Source organism: Zosterops lateralis, assembly GCF_965231275.1.
Source record: "Zosterops lateralis genome assembly, chromosome: Z".
NCBI classification, from domain to species: Eukaryota; Metazoa; Chordata; class Aves; order Passeriformes; family Zosteropidae; genus Zosterops; species Zosterops lateralis.
This window is the reverse complement of record NC_139800.1, coordinates 1,704,321-1,717,568: the sequence shown is the minus strand read 5'-3', so window position 1 is coordinate 1,717,568 and position 13,248 is coordinate 1,704,321. Positions and strand designations below refer to the sequence as shown.

The following is a 13,248-nucleotide window of genomic DNA, read 5'->3' as shown; positions in this document are numbered from 1 at the left end:
TGAAGTTCCATGGGACAGCGGGTTCCCTGCAGGTCTGGGATGCTGGAAGGGGACAGTGCTGTGGATCCCAGCTCCACTAAGTTACTCCGTGTTGGGTACCAGAGACCTGAGGCTGTGCTCACCTTGCAGGGAGCATCCAAACAGTGTGGCTTCTAAACAGGTACCTGAATTTCAGCATCTGTTTCTCTGTTCTGAAGGCATCAGTCTCACCTGTAGCCTTCTGTATATCACAGTCTTGGAAAAGTATATAATTTATTTCCTCTCTGTTGAGAGAAAGGAGCATGTTAGTGGAGGAAAATATTCTTGATTTTATCATCAAAGAAGGAAGGAGAGTAGATTCTATGACCTGACTAATAAATCTTCATAGGAATTTGTGTGGCTGCATTAACACAACAAAAAGGACTCCTGTATTAGCGCAAGCTTTTATAATGGCTTTATCTTCTTCTTTCCTGTTCCAAGCTAATTCCTGAAAGCCTTCTTCTAATCCCCCGTTTTGCTCATCCAGCCTGGACTTCTTAGAATGGCAACGGTGGTTTTTTCCCTTCAGTTTTAATCTACAAATGACAGCACTTAAAGCTAATAACTGTAGCCGTGGCACGCACAAAAATGAAAAACCGCCATCAAGAAAACAAGATGTGTGTTTTCTGAAAACACCACTACCAGGGGTTAAGGGAAATCTGCAGCTGGAACAAATACAGCACTCGTCCAACTTCCTCAATAACTCTGCCGGGGGAGCGGGCAGTTGCCAGACTGAGGAAGCGTGGTTAGCCATCGAGTCTTTGAATGCAGCTCCGTTTCCCCCTCAAACCCATGGAATTTATATTAACCTCCAGCTTTTCTTAGCTGGTGGGAATTTTTTTTTTTTTTAATTTGCCTGAGTAAGAGCCTCACTTTTGTTGCGTTGGTTCACAGGAGGAGCGGCGGAGATGGTTCAGCTCCTCGCACCGCACTCTTGCTGGCGGAAAGCCAGGGATGTTAAATGAATAATTTCTGGCAGTGATAAGGAGAGAAAGGTTGAGGCTGCCAAGCACAGAGTCACAGATGTCTGATGACTTGGTTTTGGGAAGGGCAGGCTTGAGAGATCCTGGCTCGCTGGGTTGTCTCCAATCCCAGCAGAGATGCAGGCAGGAGGAAGGACCTCGTGTGCCTTTAGCATCTTGTACACAGGTGTAAATGAAGTGGGCAAAGAGCAGTATTACAGAATCATAGAATGGGTTGGATGGTAAGGGACTTTAGACACCTTCTCATTCCACCCCCTGCCATAGACAGGGGCACCTTCCACTAGCCCAGGTTGCTCCAAGTCCCATCGAACCTGACCTGGAACTCTTCCAGGGATGGGGCAGCCACAGCTTGTCTGGGCAAGCTGTGCCAGGGCCTCACCACCCAAACAAAGGAAGAAATCCTTCCTAATATCTTACCTAAGTCCACTCTTCTTTTAGCTCTGTGTGAATGCCAGTCAGACTGTCTAAAACCATGTTCATTGAGATACTTGTCTACCTAATTTAAGGCCACAGGAGGTTTCTTCAGGTGAGCATGGAGTGTAGCTTGGGAGACCTCGTGTTGCATCCTAGGGCTCCTTTGGGGTCCCTCTGTGATTTCAGAGCCAGTTTGGAGGCAGAGCATTTGTAGGATGCTTGTGGCTGTGGTGGTGATGGTGGTGGGCAGAAGTCCTGTGGGCAGAGAAAGGGAGCTGGCTGAATGGACATGGGGGATATGCTGGTCACCAAAATCACCATCTCTCTGGTGGCAAGCAGTTTGATGTCTCCTTTCAACTTTGTAATTACTAAGTGCATCTACAGTTTTCCTGTCATGCCCCATTCTGCCCATTGCCCATTCCAATCTTGGAGGCCACTATCTCAGACCCTTTCCAGCTTCTGGAGCTGAGCCCATCAAAAGCCCAATTCTGCCTGCTGTGAGGGCATCAAGGAGATTAGAAAGCAGCTAGAAAAACTGTAGTGAGGATGGGCAACATGACCCACAACATCTCAGTAAGCAGTGTCTTCTATTGGTTGGTCACTTGACATATAAAAACATCCAGGAGTTATGTGGCTACTTGAGTTTTGGTGCTGATTCTTACAGAATCATAGAATAGTTTAGGTTGGAAAAAACTCCTAAGATCATTGAGTCTAACCATTCCCCCAGCACTGCCAAGGCCATCACTGATCCATGTTCCCAAGTGCCACATCCACACAGCTTTTAAACCCCTCCAAGCATGAGGGATCCACCACTGACCTTGGCAACTCACTTCCATGTTTGACAACCCTTTCTTTCCATGAAGAAATTTTCCCTAATATTCAACCTCAGTCTAATGTTTTTTTCCCCACTTATCTAATGGTTTTTTCCCCACTTGGACCTGATGAAACACTTGAAGGTATGTCCTTGTGACCAATATGAAATTAACTGAAGAGGCTTCACCCAGCACTTGGTAGGCATCACAAAAGCAGCTGTAAGTTACACTTTCTCTAGCAGGAATGCTGATGTGTGAATGATGCCACATTCTTTGGAGATGTCATGTTTGAGATTTGGACTTTGCAAGACTCACAAGAATGAACATGGCCATCCTGCTGCCTGTCCTCTATCAACTTTGGATAGAAAATCATTTTTGAGGATTCTTTCCTTGGTGGAGATGCCAGATCCATTTCCAGTGTCACATTTGGACACTGCTGTAAAGCAGCTGCAAATGTGCTTTTCTTGCTCATCTCTGTTTTGCTGTTCAAAGTAGCCTGTGGCTCACAGAGCTCTGCAGAACATCCATGAAAAACCACCAGTGTAATTAAGACATGATGTGATATTAATGATACTCTGTGGCAAGTGCATCCATCATGTTTTCTGAGCTTTTCCCTGCATTAAAGCCCATTACAGCAGGAGGAGTCCTAGATCCTCAATGCATAACAGGAAAATCCTGGGAGAGATCAGACAGATGCTCAAGGAGCAGTTTCTTCTCCCCAGGTACAAACTGCCAGTAAACTGGCAAGGAGCAAGTCAGACCCTTGTGTTGCATAGCCCACACTCCCTGAAAGACTGGGACTTTTCAAGAGGAAGAGTAGGGCTTTTATAGGATTAAATTGTCATGGCACAGTGGTGCTGAGGTGTCTTTTTCTGCCTCGGCTAGCCCTGACACCTCAACAGTAAAGGGGGCATGGCTCGGTAACAGGGTGAACCTCACCGACCCCTGTGAGTTCTTGCTTGGTTGAAGGAGTGAAGCAACGACAGCAGGAAAAAAGAGGAGGCTGTTCTGGGTTAACTGCTGGCTTTATTCATCAGGGGATCTGCCCCAGCAGACACCCCTCAGCAGAAGCAGCAGGGGAAAAACGAGAGAAAAGGATCTCTCTGAACCCCCCCAATGCAACACCTTTTATTGGGGGGAGGAACTCAGGGATGGGTCTAACTGGGGACAAATCAGGGGCCAAAGCGGCACGGCTCTCTGGATAAATGACACACATAGTAACAAATGAATAACTCAGGTGGGGAGACAGCTGAAGTCTTGTCCAATCACTTGGGGTTTTTCATGGAACTTTCCAGACTTTTGGGAGAGACCCCAAAGTGACAGACAAGACCCAGGGGCTGGATAACTTCTGACTGACATATAACTGGGGTTGGGATGAAACCAATGATGGTGGAACATGGGTGACATGGGGCAAACCATTATAACTTACAAAAATGAACTTAATACAAGGAACAGATACATACATAAACTGATAAAAGCAAACCCACACCACTACACAGTGGGATATTTTCCAAGCAAGGGGACTGAGATGTGGGATCCTCACATGATCTCTGTAGGCTGAACTAGACTAAGCAGCAACTTCAGAGAGGAGAAGAGACATCTCTTGGTGGCACGGTCCTGAGGAAGGTGCATTGGCTCTGTCTTCAGCCACCTGCAGACAGGAACATCTGTTTTGTGAGAATGTTTCCAGCACAACACAAGGGACTTGGGAAAGGACCATGCTTCAGCCATGAAAGTCTGTGAGAAATGTCCACTGAGGGTCCAAGAGAGGCTGCCACCACCACAACCATATTCAAGTTGATGTCAAAATTCCCTTTTGCTTTGATAGTGCAGTATGTGTATCACAGGGATATGGATCATATTTAAAAACAAACAAACAAACAAAAACCCAACTTGTTGAATTCTAAACTATTGCTTGTCGGTGTTGAAAAACTTCATGCACTTGGAAAGTGTCCAGTGGGAAGTGCCAAGGACTGAGCACTGAGAAAGTTCTCCTGTTGCCTCTGGATCTACTCAAAGTGAAAGAAAAAAGAAGCCACCTGTTGTGTGTAAGGCTGTGAAGTGGCCACTTTGTATGTAAGGGGTTTCATAACTGTTGCACTGTCCCAAATCTTGAAGCTCCTTCATGCTGAAGCCCTGGTCTGTCCAAAAGAAGATGAGTGGAGGCCTGCTTCTGAGGGATTGCAGATGGACATGGAAAATACATCTTTTTTTAATAGTTATGGTGAAATGAAAATATTCTTGGATGTTGCCCTTATCACTTGGGAGCAGAACTGAGGTTCAAGCATACCTGGCCAGAGGAGGCTGTACCAACACTGGGCATAGCCCAGAAAGGTTCCAGCTTAGAGGTTGCTAAGCTCCCTGAGGCCTTACCAGGTGTGTTTATAAGTCACCTTAAGAATTTATTCCATTTCTGCCTGTAGGTCTCCCCCTTGTGACACCACCCACCACACTGGAACAGTGGAGAAGTGTTGAGGGACCTCCTGCCATCCCACCTCACTTCATCCCAGATGGAGAGCAGCATGCTGAGCTGCACAAATGGGAGTGGTGGGCTTTGAAGAGCACAAGGGACAGGAAAAACCAGACTAGGGAACATGACAAATATAGAGGAATATATATTTTAAAGAAAAGTGAGGTCCCAGAGGCACTGAAATAAATTATAAATATTCCAATAGCAACTTCATAACACTCTTAAGGCCCAGGTAAAGCTGTTCCTCCCTCATCCCTAAGCTGGTGCAAGCCCAAGAAAATGTAAGAAAAGCTTTTCAGGGTAGTGCAGCCCTTTCTCAGGAGGAGCATGAGCTACCTGGACAGACTGCAAACCAAACAGCATGTGTGGTGCCTCCTGGTCACAAGTGATGTGGGCAGTATTTATTCCCAGTATTAGCTGAAAAAGGCTTCTTTTTCCAGGGAAAAGCAAACCCAGGTCATCAGTGCAATTTATTTTAGTGATTCTTTAAATAATCTGCATTTAAGGACTCCAAGCAATGGCGTGGTTGTAACTATACTTACTGGATAAATGTATTTATTTATGGATGGGATGCTTTACTGCTGACAGCACAGTTTGTTTTTAATCCTGACCAGGGTAGAGGAAATACATACAAATAAACAATAAACCTAAACAACACTAAAATAACATCAGTTAAAACAATTAGAGTTACTTCCACTCGCAAAGTATTGTTCCCATTTTGCTACAACATGGGAAAAAGCTCCATTTCCTAAGTCAGCTTGTAACCGATTTGGGATTTGCGGATTCTGGTAACAAAAGGGGATTTCTTTTGTCTGTTATTTATACTCTTCCTATGGCACCGTGTGTCCGTGTCGGCGTGTCTGGAGCACCCTGTCTCAGTGCAAAGTGTCTCCAGCCTGTCCCCATCTCTCTGCCTGCCTGCGCTTCTCCTCCAGCTCATCCTGCTCGTGCTGCCCTGAACTTGTGTGTTTGCAGAGGCAGGTCCTCCTAGGAGACTTTGTCCCGGTTTTTAAAGTTTTATTATCTCTGAATTATGTGTAGTTCAGGAGCTCAGGGGCCAAGAGTTAAAAATAGACCCCGGAAAACGTGCTGTCAGTAATCAGCAGAAGGCGTCAAGGAAGGTTCAGGCCATGTTTTAATTGGGATGCTTTGCCTAATTATTCTAATGCTTTAATTGCATTTGCATCCTTCACCCCCCACAGGGAGTTTCGTGGTGGGTTGTTCTGCCGTTCTCTGTGTGTTTTGTGCCATCCCAGATTTGGCTGCAGAGGTGGGACAGCTGAGCTGCCACCAAGTATTTTGTGCCACCAAGTATTTTCAGTGCTGTCTTGCCTCTAGCTCTGTGTGTCTGCTCTCTGTCAGGAGCCAATAACAAACATCAAGGAGAGGTGATGGGAAAATAAGTGTCTGAATGACACTTCTTTGAGACTAGGACTGCATGTGTAGAGTCTGTGGTTCATGAAACACCCATCATCCCATGAGAAGTGCACACCAGAGCATTCACACTCAGCAAGTGGGAATCCAGGTGTTTGTGTGCTTCTGAATGACACTTCTTTGGGTCTAGGACTGTGTATGTAGGGTCTGTGGTTCATGAAAACATCCATTATTCTGTGAGAAGTGCACACCAGAGTATTCACACTCAGCAGGTGGGAATCCAGGTGTTTGTGTCTTTCTGAATGACACTTCTTTGGGTCTGAATGATACTTCTTTGGGTCTAGGACTGCATGTGTAGAGTCTGTGGTTCATGAAAACATCCATTATTCTGTGAGAAGTGCACACCAGAGCATTCACACTCACCAAGTGGAAATCCAGGAGTTTGTGTCCTTGTACCCCTACAAGGGAATACTGGAGGTGCTTTTAGTGGTAACTCAAGAGTGATGTTTAGCTGTTGCAGTTCTGATCACAGCCACAGCCATCTCACTCTTTTCTTTGGAAAAAGTCTCCTCCAGAGTGCTCATCACTGAGGCATGTGTGCTGCAGCCACACATTCAGCCTTTGCTGGCAATCTGTGGTTTATGGTGTACACCCCAAAGATGCAGTTAAACCAGGAAATCCTCCAGACTGGGACATCACTCATAGAATTACTTAGAATCACAGAACCACAGAATGACCTGAGTTGGAGGGGACTCAGAAACATCATTGAAGTCCAGCTCCTGTCCCTGCGCAGGACAAGTCTAAGAATCCCACCCTGTGTCTGACAAAGTTATCCAAATAATTCCTGGATCCCTCTCTGGGGCATGTTGCACTATGCCATGATTTATCAGGCCAGTACATCCTACTGGCAAGGTCCCACAGAGCATCTCTTCTCCATGACAGAACTTCTTAGATCAGTGGTGGCAAAACCCAGAGAGTTTTGCTCCTTTTTTGGCTCCTGGATGGCTGGAAATTAATTTCTTTGTCAGTCCTGTAGTTTAATTTAGACTTGGCTCCAGTCACTGAGGTTGAAGGTGTCCTTGGAGTGTGCTGTGTTGTGGGTGAGGAAGGATGGTAGAGCCACAACCATCAAGTATTTAGGGAGTATTTTGCAAAATTGTTGCACTTTCCATTCCTTAGATGTTGAACACCTACTGCTTGCTTAGTCAGAAGCAGCTCTTATTGTAAGCACCTTACAGGAAAATATGAATAGCTTGCAATTTAAAGGAACAGATTTATCACTTACATTTTAACAGAGAGGAAATAATTTCAGTGTGGCTTCCTGACAATGTTTGGTGTCCTTCCACGGCCTCTAGATCAGGTCAAGGCTTTGGTTTGTGCCTCAGGTCTCTCCTTCCAAGATGTAAAAAATTCCCCTTGTGGGTGGCAGACCAGAGCCATGGGAATTCCTGGAAGAGGAAGAGACAAGTGGCCTCTGAGGAGAGAGCTCTGCTGGAAATGCCCACAGGACTTACAGATATTCATGTATCACTGAATCATGGAGCCACAGGAGGATTTGGATTGGCAGGGACTATAAAGCTCATCTCATTCCAACCCCTGCCTTGGGCTGGGGCACCTTCCATTAAAATCCTCTCCAGCAGAAATGCCAGCCTTGGGTGGATAAAGGTCGTGGGAGTGCTACCTGTGCCACTTTTGTCATGTTTTCCACGTGCAAGAGGCTGGCTGGGATGGTTGTACTGAACATATATTGACACATTCAACCCTACAGGCACCATGATTATGTGACTGGCACAATAAAAGTTAAATATATCTGCAGCTCTGTGCTGTCCTGGACTTCCCTGCCTTGGACAATCCATCCTATAGGTAGATGAAAGTGCCTTGTTGCAGAGTGTTGCAATTCACTGGGTGGGTTTCTGCTGATAATTTCTGCAACCACAACATATTTATCTTTTCTGGCTCCCTCCAGCCTCGGTATTTCTGTTGTTCCCTTTGCACGGGCAGCTGGGGCGTCCTCGGTGATCCCAGCCCCACCTCACCCTTCCCACTCCCCCAGAAAATAAATCCCACCCTGAACTTTGGGTGCAATAAAACCCAGCGAAACTCCCAGCTCCTACCTCAGGCCTAATAACCTGTTTGTTCAGTTCAGGCCTTCTGCAACCATTTGTTTAAGATAAGCAAGGGCGGATGTTTCTTGGGGGCACAAAAGGCTCTTGAGATAAAGCTGTGGCTGGATCCTTTCCTTCTCTCATCCCCTGAGCCTTGTTTTTTTCCATCAGTCCAGTGCTTTTCTCAGCCTTCTGTTCACACTCAGGGTTTCAGTGTTGCTGTTTCCTATTCAGGTGTCTTCACCTGCTTGAGGCTGGGGTTGTTCCTGCTGCGTGGGGAACATCCATAAAAGAGGCTGAATAAGTTATGAGTGAAGGCAGTTGCTTTGTGGGCTGAGGTTTCACATCTGAAAGTCAGGCTCTAAAACCACATGGATGAGGCAATGATGCCAAACCCCTAGAAACCCCTCAAATCTTTGTGAAACACCCACCTCAGGCAACAGCTGCACTTGGGAATGCAGCAGTGGAGGAGAAGGAGGAAAAGGGAGGGTGCAGGTTGGTCCCAGATAGGACTATCCCTTTTGTAAGGCTGTTGTTTTCAGATGCCAAAGGAGTTGCTGTGATTTGCTGCCTCAGGGTGGTCATGGAAGAATCAGTGGCACTAAAAAGCTTTGCCTCATTCCTGCTTATTAAATTGTGACTTGGGAGCATTCATGGAAGAGAGGCTGGACCTGCCCCAGCCTGAACCCCCCCGTGCCCTGGGCTGATCCCCAGTGTGGGCAGCAGGACAGGAGGGGGATTGTGCCCCTGTGCCCCTGTGCTCAGGTCAGAGCCCACCTGCAGAGCTGCCCCAGCCCTGCCTCCAACAGCACAAGGACGTGGAGCTGCTGCAGCCAGGCCAGAGGAGGCCACGGAGATGCTGCCAGGGCTGGAGCCCCTCTGCTCTGGAGCCAGCCTGGGACACCTGGGGCTCTTCACCTGCACAAGAGAAGGCTCCAGGCAGAGCTCACAGCCCCTGCCAGGGCCTCAAGGGCCTCCAGGAGAGCTGCACAGGCACTGGGGACAAGGCCTGCAGGGACAGGACACAGGCAGTGGCTTCCCAGGGCCAGAGGGCAGGGCCAGATGGGATGTGGGGCAGGAATTGGTGGCTGTGAGGGCGGGGAGGCCCTGGCACAGGGTGCCCAGAGCAGCTGTGGCTGCCCCTGGGTCCCTGGCAGATGGGCGGAACTAGATGGTCTTTAAGGTCCCTTCCAACCCAAACCATTTTCAGATAATACTAATTTACCGTCCCAGTCAAACAGGCAAAGCTGGTGCCCTCCTCCAGCTTCTTAAGGTGATCCTGCTGCAAAAGAGGCATGAGAAAAATCATGGCAAAGTGTTTTTTGTAGCAGAGTAGCACTAAACCAAATAATTTCTGTCCTCTGTTACTGCCCCTCGTCCTCGTGTCCATCCCAAGCCAGTATCCTGCAGATTACTGGGCTGGGGTGTGGGGTGGGATCAGCAGAGGGATATTGCTGGGGAGGGGCAGGTATCAATGGGAAAAGAGGGGGACTTTCTTGAGTTGCTGCAGAATACCAGCAAGATATTGAAAGCTTTTTATTAGTTCCTTCATTAAGCTTTGATGTAAATGTGTCTGGGGAGCAGCATTTTGGGTTCCCACAGGCAGGTGGATAGGGATGAAGCTTGGACAGACACCTTCATTGGGAAGGTAAAGCACAAAAAGAGATCATGAGGCCTTCAAACATGCTGCCTGTGACCTCTGTTTGCAGGAATTCCAGCAGATGACAGATTTCCCTAGCTGGCCATACAACAGTCACCTGAGCTTGACAGACATCACCTTCTCCAAGAGCTGTTTTCCTCAAAAAATCTAAAAATGTCTATGCATGTCACAACACAGCTGATCTCTTGGGGACTGGCCCAGAGGGCAGACCATTCCTGAGCAACTCTTCATTTCCAGAGCTTTTGGCTCTTCTTGTTTAGTGCATGTATGTTTATGATTTAAATTGGAACATATGTGCATTAGAAGTCACATGGGCGTCTCAGGTTCTGCTCCAAGCTTCCCACCATGCAAACCACAGAGTGTTTAGCTCCAAAACTGAAAATTACCCCTATTAGCAATCCTTCCTGTGACCATGGGCTCCTTGTGCCTTGCTTTTTCCACACCCATCGCTTTCAGAACCAGCAGCACTGAAATACTGGTTTGTTACCTTCTCCAGCCACCTGTGAATAAATATCAAGATAAAATCCATGTGAGAAAAAACCAAATGTGATTTTTTGCTGCCCACCAAGGAGTTGCAAACCTGCCTATGAAAACCATGAGCACCTGAGATGGCGTGTCTGGCCAAAGCAGGAGAAAAACCCATCCCTCTTGTAGACCCACTGCAGAGCAGAGGGTGGGTCTTCTGCCTTGAGAGACGAGATCCTTTGGCTCTGTTCAGGGACTTTGACTTCAGAAGGAGTGTGTCTGCTGAAAGATGGAAGAGCAGCATTTCAGATCCACATTGTCCCCAGTGAGCTGGCCCTGCTGCAGGCACTTCATGGCTGTCCTACATGACCCATGGTGGGCAGCAGCCTCGAGACAGGAGGTGTGTTATCAAAACTCTGACCATGCCCTTGGGATTCTGTCCCCACCCACCCATCACCTTTGGTCTTCCCCAGCCTCTCCGCCCTACTTGCAATTTGCTGATATTTCATTTTACATCAGCTCTCTGCACAAAAAAAAAAAAAAAAAAAAAAAAAAAAAAAAAGGTCAACTTTTTTCCCTTCCAAATTTAGCTTTGTTTAGGCACCAAAATAGACAAGAGTAGGGATCGGTGACTGTTTTTTTCCAAAACATTGTCTCATGACGAGGACTGAGTAAGGGAACTGCTCAGCTGGAGAAAGGAGATGTTTGATTTTCATAAATGGGGACATGAAGTTCTCCTCTCTTCAAGCACAGGCAGTGTCCAGAAGTGCTCCTTGGATTAGGCACTTATTCCCATGTAATTAATTCACCTCTCGTCCTGTTGACGTCAGCTGCTGGTGGGTAGAGGTCTGAGGAAGCACAGGGATTCTCTGCAAGGAGGACATGCAAGAATGCACCACTGGACATATGATTTCTGGCTGGAAAGAGCAGAAAGGCAGCTCCTGAGGCTTTAATGAGGTCTTCACTAGAGGAAATTGGTCCTTGTGTGGAGCGGAGATAGTTTCATTTTTCCAAGGTAATTGTATTTGCACATGTGTCTGCAATGCAGCTTAAGTTCTTAAAAACACCCCAAGCAGCAGCCTGCTGTGGTAGTACAACATTTAGAAACAGCCTCACTAATTATTGTACTGTTTTTAGCCTCATTTCTTAAACTAGCTCTGCTGGTGGGATTGGACTGTGTGTCTCCTCCTTCCTCACCTTTTCTTATCCAGTTTGGTGTCTTTTGGCCAATTGCAAGTAATTTTCAAAGGAGCAGACTTTTCAGAGATATCAAGCTCCTCCTGTGCATTCAGTGAAAATAAGTGGTTGGGAAAGTGAGTGATGGGGAACACTCAAACCACAGCCCTCAGCTGTGAAGAAGTTTCAGTATGGGCACCCTGGTCTGGGGGAAGGTCCCTGCCTGGGGCAGGTGAGTTGGAACTGGATGATCTTTAAGGTTCCTTCCAACCCCAACCATTCTGGGTTTCTGTGATTCTAAGCTGTTACAGAATCATGGAATTCTAGAATATTCTGAGTTGGAAGCAGTCACCAGGATCATCCAGTCCAGCCCCTGGCCCTGCACAGACACCGCAACAATCCCAGCCTGGGCACCCCTGGCAGAGCTGTCCAAGCTCTCCTGGAGCTCTGGCAGCTTCGGGGCCGTGCCCATTCCCTGGGGAGCCTGGGCAGTGCCTGAACCCTCTGGGGGAAGAGCCTTTCCCTGATATCCAACCTAACCCTCCCTGGCACAACTCCAGCTGTTCCCTGGATGCTGTCCCTGTCACAGGGAGCAGAGATTGGAGCTGTCCCTTGGGAGGAGCTGCAGATCCCAGTGGGGTCTGGCCTCAGTCTCCTCTTCTTGAGGCTGAACAAGCACAGTGACCTCAGACACTTTCTCCGGACCCCTCACCATCAATGTAGCTCTCCTTTGGACCTTTGCTAATAGATTTATATTTTGGCTCAGTGAATTCCTTATGGCTTGCAGTCTGGAGGAGCAAAGCTCTCCGAATAGGAAGGCTCCAGCTGTCCTGGGAGCTGTGGGGTTGCTGCTGCAGCAGTTTCTCCAGGCTTTTTGCAGTGATCAGGATTGATGGTCGCAATAAACCCAGTCTGTCCTCAACTTGGTGGTGTCTTCTCTGGCCTAAATTCATCATCATCCCCAGGACCCTTTCTCCTTTATTACATTTTCCACCAGAGAAGCTCAAAATACTGTTACCTCCGTGACTGCTACTGAAATCAACTGCCACTTCCAAAGTCTCTTCACGCAAAGAGAGAAGGATTTTTTTCTGAAGTCAGTGTGTTAAGTTGTCATGCCAGTGTCACAAAGCTGCTGCTGGATGAGGCACATCCCCACCCAGCCCTTGCCTGTGCCCAGGCTGCTCCCTCATGGCCCCTCTCACATGGTGATTCCCAGAAGTAGCTGGAGCTCCAGGCTGAGATAGATGGTGATGGAAATAAAAGGAGCAACTTTTACAGGGCTTTTATTGCCAGCTAGGGAAGGACAATACTGCATAAATAAAATTCATTATGGTTATGACAGCTCCGTGGTCCCTGGAAAATAAATAATACTTTGCACTTACGTAGGGCCTTTCATCCAGGAACCTCAGAGCTCTGTGTGAGCTTTAACAAAGCCTCATCATGCCCATAGTAGGATGGTAAATACTGCAGCCCCCTTATCAGATGAACAGACCACGTCAGAGTCAGCACCTTCAGTGGAAAGAGGACACTGGAGAGGCAGCAGCTGGAGTTACACACAGCTCTGCCACTGCCCTGTCTTGGAATCATTGAATCCTTGATTGGTTTGGGTTGGAAGGGACTTCAAGATCATCTCATTCCAACCCCCTGGCACGGGCAGGGACACCTTCCACTGTCCCAGGTGACTCCAAGCCCTGTCCAGCCTGGCCTTGAATTCTTCCAGGGATCCAGGGGCAGCCACAGCTGCTCTGAGAAACCTGTGCCAGGGCCTCTC

General features: G+C 47.6%; 1 protein-coding gene across 2 annotated transcripts in view; it reads left to right on the top strand.

Annotated features, from left to right (window-relative positions):
* CTIF (cap binding complex dependent translation initiation factor) overlaps positions 1 to 13,248 on the top strand; it is a 117,736-nt gene that overhangs the window by 38,410 nt on the left and 66,078 nt on the right. The window lies entirely within an intron of this gene.